This window comes from Mustela lutreola, chromosome X (genome assembly GCF_030435805.1).
Source record: "Mustela lutreola isolate mMusLut2 chromosome X, mMusLut2.pri, whole genome shotgun sequence".
Classification (NCBI taxonomy): Eukaryota; Metazoa; Chordata; class Mammalia; order Carnivora; family Mustelidae; genus Mustela; species Mustela lutreola.
Window position 1 is genome coordinate 52,699,747 of NC_081308.1, and position 7,565 is coordinate 52,707,311.

Consider the following 7,565-nt stretch of genomic DNA (forward strand, 5'->3'; position numbering starts at 1 on the left):
GAAATTAAAGGCATTCAAATCAGCAAAGAAGAAGTCAAATTATCATTCTTTGCAGATGATATGATACTATATGTGGAAAACCCAAAAGACTCCACTCCAAAACTGCTAGAACTTGACAGGAATTCAGTAAAGTGTCAGGATATAAAATCAATGCACAGAAATCAGTTGCATTTCTCTACACCAACAACAAGACAGAAGAAAGAGAAATTAAGAAGTCCATCCCATTTACAATTGCACCCCAAACCATAAGATACCTAGGAATAAACCTAACCAAAGAGGCTAAGAATCTATACTCAGAAAACTATAACGTACTCATGAAAGAAATTGAGGAAGACACAAAGAAATGGAAAAATGTTCCATGCTCCTGGATTGGAAGAATAAATATTTTGAAACTGTCTATGCTACCTAAAGCAAGCCCTATATAATTCTTACTTTAAGGAACAAGTTGCTTTTTTAATTTTTAAATTATTCTACCATTCAAGTATTTTCATTTAAATTAAATTCAATATCATTTAAAAAATAATCAAAAGTGCAGCCAGTATTCAATTCCTGGGCTAAATAATTTTAGAAAGCTTTGTGTTATTGAACCTACAGAGTTTTTCTGTAGTTTTAACTCTTTCTTTCTGTGATTTTTCCCATTAGTCACGTAAGTGACTGCAATATAACAGACATTGAGGATAAAGAAGTACTGAATAGAACAAACCTTGGCCTCATGAAGTTGAGAATCTAGCAAGGGAGTCAAACAATTCAATCATTCAGAGACAATTTATTGAGTGCCTGGCCTAAGATGAGCACAACAAAACCCCAGCTCAGAGGAATCATTTTAATGGGAGAGATAGATAATAGGTAAGCCAACTTAAAAAAAATTGTACTGGTTTTTCTTTAATAGTGATGCATATTTGAACTAAATAAGCACATTTTAAAAAGAGCAGTGATTGAGAAGAGGTTTTTTAACTGAGTGGTCCGAAAAGGACTCCCTTAAAAAGTCTGTTTTGAACAGATTTCTGAATAATATCAGCTATGAAGCTGTGTAAAGATCTCAGGGGTGGGTGATTTTTCCAGTCAAAAAACTGTAAAGGCTCCAAAGTCACAATACAGCTGTAAGTTTCTCTAATAAAGTAACTTCTGACAAAGGATGAGAAGAAATAACTAACCCAGGTTTGAAAGAAAAGGGACAGACTTTCTATGGAATTGATATTTAATTAAAGCTCTAAAGGACAAAAATACACTAGAGCAAAATCCTGGTGATGCTGATATACCTAATGAAAGATCATAAACAAGGTGTGGGTAGCAAAGAGTGTGTGGGAATGTTGGTAAGCACAGTGGGGAAGAGTCATCCCTGAACATGTTCTTAAATGAAGCAATTCTTGTGTTGTTTTAAAAGGTAAATTGGAGTTTGTCTAAGTGATTAGAGAAGGATGCCTCAGCTTATGGAACTTCGAAGCCATAAAGATGTGATAAACTACTGCAGATATTTTCATGTATATTTGTTGTTGCTTCTAGTACTGGTGATCTAAAAACTCCTACTTAAGACAACTAAAAATCCAGACAAAATAGCTTTTAAAGTTAAAAATATCAGAATGATTATAAAAATAAGTGAGGGATTACTGGGCCAAAATACGAAATACAATGAGAGCCTAGAGATATATGCCCTGAAGCCATTTTAGCTATGAGAGCATTTGAAACTGCTAAAACACACTGAGCTGTGTTTTTAATAGACTCTTGATACTAGAGAAACAAAATTCAAAATCCAGCAACAATCAAGTTTGAGGACTTTGGTACAACCCAAATTTAAGTTGAGATCCCCAAAGCACAAGGAGAAGCAGAAATAAGACTATAGCCTGCCTTGCCTTCTGTGTAAACTGAGAAAGTCAGTCACTGAATTTGGAGTATGATTGTCTTGTAGAGTCTCAGATATAATAGAAAATCCTGCCAAGGAGGACCATACCATTATTATAGCTCTTAATTATCCCTACTCAATAAGAGTTTCAAATATAATGTCTTGAACATAGCAAAATGTAACAAAGCACGCAAAGAAAAACCATTAACAAGATTTGATAGACAAAATGGGATTAAGTATGATATTAAAATGATCAATAAAGATTGTAAAATGGCTTGATTACTCTGCTCAAAGAAATGAGAGGGGAAGCAAATTGAACAAAAAACTGACACTAAAAATGATATTGAGAAAGATTTTATAAATGAACCAAATGGATACTCTAGAACTTTAAAGATATGACAGCTAATTTAAGATACCACAGGGGTGCCTGGGTGGCTCACTTAATTAAACCTCCAATTCTTTTCCTTTTATTTAACACCTTAATTTTATTTTATTTCTTTCATTTTGGCTCAGGTCATGATGTCAGGGTTGTGAAATAGAGCCCAGAGTTGGGCTCTGTGCTGAGCCTGGAGCCTGCTTAAGATTCTTTTCTCTTCTTTTTCTATCCCTCCCTGCACTCTTGCTCGCTCGCTCTCTCTTGCTTGCTAATAAATAAATAAATATATAAATATATAGATAATAGACAAAGCAAAATAAAAGCAGATTATGGAAATAAATATAAAGATTTTGAAATGAAAACAAGTTCAAAATAAAATAGAGAAGACCTACACAGCTAAAAGTTCATTCAAAAATCTACTATTAAAGAATTCAGTATGACACAATGTTAAGATATCAAAAGATTTGAGCATGTACTTTACAGAAAGGGTAATCCAAATGGCCACTCATATATAAAAACTGTTTATCTTTATTATGAATCTGGAATTAAATTAAAATTAAAATTAAATTAAAACCTAGAATGGCATACTATTACACACTTACCATATTGGGCAACAGTAAAAATGTCTTGCAAGAATGTGAAAGAATGACAGTGCCCATAATAAAAACATTTGAGGTAAGTTGTACAATATTTAGAAAACTTAACAATAAAAATAAAAAAAAATTGGTCCATTCCTAGAAACACAACATGGAACTAAATGAATATTTTCACCAGGATATGCAAACAGATGATTATAGTTATTTCATTCATAACAGCAGATCAGCAGTGGTATATTTGCACAATGTTACATTAAATAAGAGAGAATATTAACAACCTGGGAGGAGGGGCTAGGTTGTTATCATAAAGAGATCTTCTATGGTGCTGATTATGTTCTATTTCTCAAAATCTTTAAGTTAAAAAAGTTTTCCAGTTTATATCTAGATAGATAGAGAGATAGATAGATAGATGATAGATAGACAGATATCCCAGAAGCTGCAATGCTAGGCTAGGACCAGGCTTTAAAGGGCTTTTCTATACTCTACTAAATACTTTAAACCTTTCATTATATCATAGCTCAGTGTTCAAATCTCCATTGGTTTCCTCAGTTTCCTAATATTTCTCTTAAGGTGACCTGATCTAGACTTTTGATCACCTTTGTCTAAATATTTCTATTTTAACAAAGTCCTTTTTAACACTCAGAGACTGAAACTTAGAAAAATACTCTGTTATCTCACTAGAGTGGAAAATATATAGTTACCCATTAACTAATGATATCCATGTCTACATTAGATCCATGACATTTTTAATTCTTGGGAGCTTTTGGTTAAATGAATTTTTTAAGCTTCCTTTAAATGAAGCTTTAAGCCACCACCACATGAATAAAATTGAAGAACTAAATGAAAACAAGCCAAGTATTTACAGAGTAATAGAATGTGCAGTGGAAAGAGTACAATTCTGAAATCATAAAGCCTAAATTAGTGTGATGCATCTTTACTAGCCATGTAATCATAAACCAGTTATCTAAATTGTGTTTCCTCGGTTTTTTCACCCATGAAATGGTGATGATAATACTTATTATGCAGAGTTGTTGTGTGGCTGTAATGAAGCATGGAGCATGAGAGTCTCATATTCCATGCTAAAATGATAGCTATTTTTATACTTATAATAATTCTAATAATAGTAATTAAATTGTTCAAAATGATAATATTCATTTATATTGAGGCATTGTATTGACTATTCATAGACACATTTACCAAAATAAATTTCATTTTACTTTACCCCCCCTGAGGATATATATTTTCTAATTCAATATGAATCTCATTATGAATAATAATTATCATGATAAATATGCTGATTTTTCTTCTATTTATTTTTAGGGAAGTATCCTAAACTGTTGAACATAAAGAAACTTAAGCAAGTCTGTCTTATTCAAAATTTGCATGCTGCTTTCTTATGAAACTAGATTATAGAGTTGTATGAAATAAATTCATGCAGTTAAGATATTTATGTTTGGAAAACTGGGTGGTCAGTTTAGTATCTCAAAAGAAGATTTTAAATTTAAACCTTAAAAATGAGCTCTTTCAGCCTTATTTATAGACCATCCTTCATGCTTCATAAGTATTCCTTCATTGTAAACTAAGTAATAGTTTTTGTCACAGTGTATATAACTAAAATGGATTTTATATTCTATTATTTCAGAGTTAGTTGCAGTTTCTACTTCCTTACTTCCTTTTTTGAAAAATAGATTAATTCTACAAAAAGTTTTTTCCAGCTTTATTGAAAAATAATCGACATATTATAATTTGTAAATTTAAGAAATGATTTCTTATAACATTGCAAACTTTTAACATTGTGTAAATTTTGTACAATTTGATAAATTGGTATACATCTGTATTGCAATATAATCTACATAAAAATGTTAATACATCTACTATCTCATATAGTTGCCACTGTTTTTATGCATGTATCGTAAGGAATTTTAAGATCTACTCTCTTAGCAACTTTTATGTATATAGTACAGTAGAGATAAACTTCAGAGTTCTTGTGGGTTTTGTTCCAGACCACCTCAATAAAGAGATTATCTCAATAAACTAAGTCAAATTATTATTGTTTTTTTGGTTTCCCAGTGCATATAAAAAAATAAACACTATACTGTACTGTTCAAAAGCATTATGTCTTTAAAGAAAAACAATGTATATACCTTAAGTAAACTAGTTCTGAGTTTTTAGTGGGTCATAATTACTGATCACAGATCACCAAAATAAATACAATAATAATGAAAAAACTTGACATATTGCAAGAATTACCAACATGTGACAGAGAGACACAAAATGAACAAATGTTGTTAGAAAAATGGAGGCAGCAGACCTTTTTTATACAAGAATCCTATAAAATTTCAACTTGTAAGAATGTGATATATGCAAAGTTTAATAAAGGGAAGCACAATAAAAAAGTATGTATATATTATTAACTATGATCATCATGCTGTACATTAGATCCCCAGAACTTTTTCATATTATAGTTGCAAGTTTGTACCCTTTGACCACCTTACTCCACCCCAGGTTCACCCCTTGTCAACTCAACTCTAAGTTTCTATTAGTTTGCCTTTTCTTCAGATTCTGTATGTAAGGGATATCATAATACATAAATTTAAAAAATATATAAAATCTTTGAAATATTTCACTTAGTATAATACCTTCAAGATCCATCCATGCTGTTGTAAATGGCAGTATTTCTTAATTTTTCATGGTTAAGTAGTAGTATTCCATAGTATATATTTACCATACTTATTTTATTCATTCATCCATTAATGGATACTGAAGCTATTTCCATCTCTTGCTTAGAGTTAATAATTTTATAATGAACATAAGAGTGCAGATATGTCTTCGAATAGTGACTCCGTTTCCTTTAGATATATACCTAGAAGTGGGATTACTGAATCATATGGTAATTTTACTTTTAATAATATGAATCATCTCCATACTGTTTTCCATACAAATTTATATCCCTATCACAGTGCATAAGTTCCCCATTTTCCCCAATATTTAACAAAATTTTTAGTTTTAATTTTTTGGTAGTATATATTCTAATAGGTAGTAATATCTTGCTGTGTTTTCCAGAAGTAAACAACAACAACAACAACATAATGACTTTGCCCTGAGTTTTTACATTGAGCACTTTTTAATGCTCCTGTTGGTCATTTATATAACTTTTTGAAAAAAAAAAGTCTATTGAGATCCTTTTGCTATTTTTTAAATTATATATTTTTTTCTATTTGTATCTGTTGGTTATTAACCTCTTTTCAGATATAAGATTTGTAAGTATTTTCTTCCATTCTGTGGATTGTGTTTTTATTCTCTCTCTCTCTGTCTCTCTTTTTCGGCAATTCAGAAACTTTAGTTTGATGTAATACCATTTATTTATTTTTGGTTTTTTACTTGTGTTTTTGGTCTGGTATCCAAAAAACTATTGGCAAGACCAATGTCAAGGAGAATTTTTCCTATATTTTCCTTTAGGAAATTTAGTTTCATGCATCACATTTAAGTCTTTAATCTATTTCAAGTTAAGATTTATGAGTGATATAAGGCTCCAGTTTCATACTGTTTTATGTGACTATTCAGTTTTAAATATCATCTATTGAACAGACTATCCTTACCCATTACATATGTTGGCCCCTGTCAAATATTAGGTGACTGCATGAAAGGATTTATTTCTGGACTCTCAATTCTGTTCTACTTGTTTATTGGTCTGTTTTTATGCCAGTATACTTTATTGTTTTGAGCTTGAGGGCTTTGTAGTATAATTTCAAATCAAGAAGTGTAATTTCTCTTCTTCATTCTTTCTCAGAACTGCTTTGATTATTTGTTGTCTTTTATGGTCTCATATAAATTTTAGGATTCTTTACTTACTTCTGTCAAAAAATAATATTGGATTTTTTTTTAAAGATTTTTTATTTATTTATTTGACAGAGAGAGATGACAAGCAGGCAGAGAGGCAGGCAGAGAGAGAGGAGGAAGCAGGCTCCCTGCTGAGCAGAGAGCCTGATGCAGGGCACGATCCCAGGACCCTGGGATCATGACCTGAGCCGAAGGCAGCGGCTTAACCCACTGAGCCACCCAGGCGCCCCTAACTTTGGATTTTTGATAGGAATAGAATTTACAGATGGTTTCCGGTAGTATGGACATTTTAACAATGTTAATTCTTACCGTTCATAAATATGGGCTATCTTTCCATTTGTATCTCCTTCAATTTCTTTATCAATGTCATAGTTTATGGGGTACAGATCTTTCATCTTCTTAGTTAAAACTTTTCCTAAGTATTTTATTATTTTTGATGCTATTGTGAATTAGATTGTTTTTCATCATTAGAGTGTAAAAATGCTCCTGTCTTGTGCTTACTTTGGCAGCACATATACTAAAATTGGAATGATGCAGAGAAGATTAGCGTGATCACTGAACAAGGATGACATGAAAAACTGGGAAGCATTCCACATTAAAAACAAAACAAAACAAAACAAAATTCTTGTCTTTTATATATTGATCTTGTATTTGGCAGCTTTACTAAATTTGTTTATTCAAATATTTTTGTGACGTTTTTAGGATTTTTTTACATGTAAGTTCATGTTATCCAAAAAAGGAAAATTTTATTTCTCCTTTTTTTTTTTGGAGTCTTTTATTTCTTTGTGCTCCTTGTTTCTCTGGCTAGGACATCCAGTACTATGTCAAATGAGAGTAGTGAAAGTGGACACACTTGTCTTGTTTCTGATCTTTAAGGTGAAAACTTTCAAACTTTTTTGATTGAATATGAGAT

The 7,565-nt window shown here is 31.3% G+C and overlaps 1 non-coding gene across 1 annotated transcript; it reads left to right on the top strand.

Annotated features, from left to right (window-relative positions):
* Window positions 1–7,145: 7,145 nt before the first annotated feature.
* On the top strand, window positions 7,146–7,252 carry LOC131822301 (U6 spliceosomal RNA). The gene has a single exon (XR_009350180.1). It is a non-coding gene; the product is annotated as a U6 spliceosomal RNA (small nuclear RNA).
* Window positions 7,253–7,565: the final 313 nt, after the last annotated feature.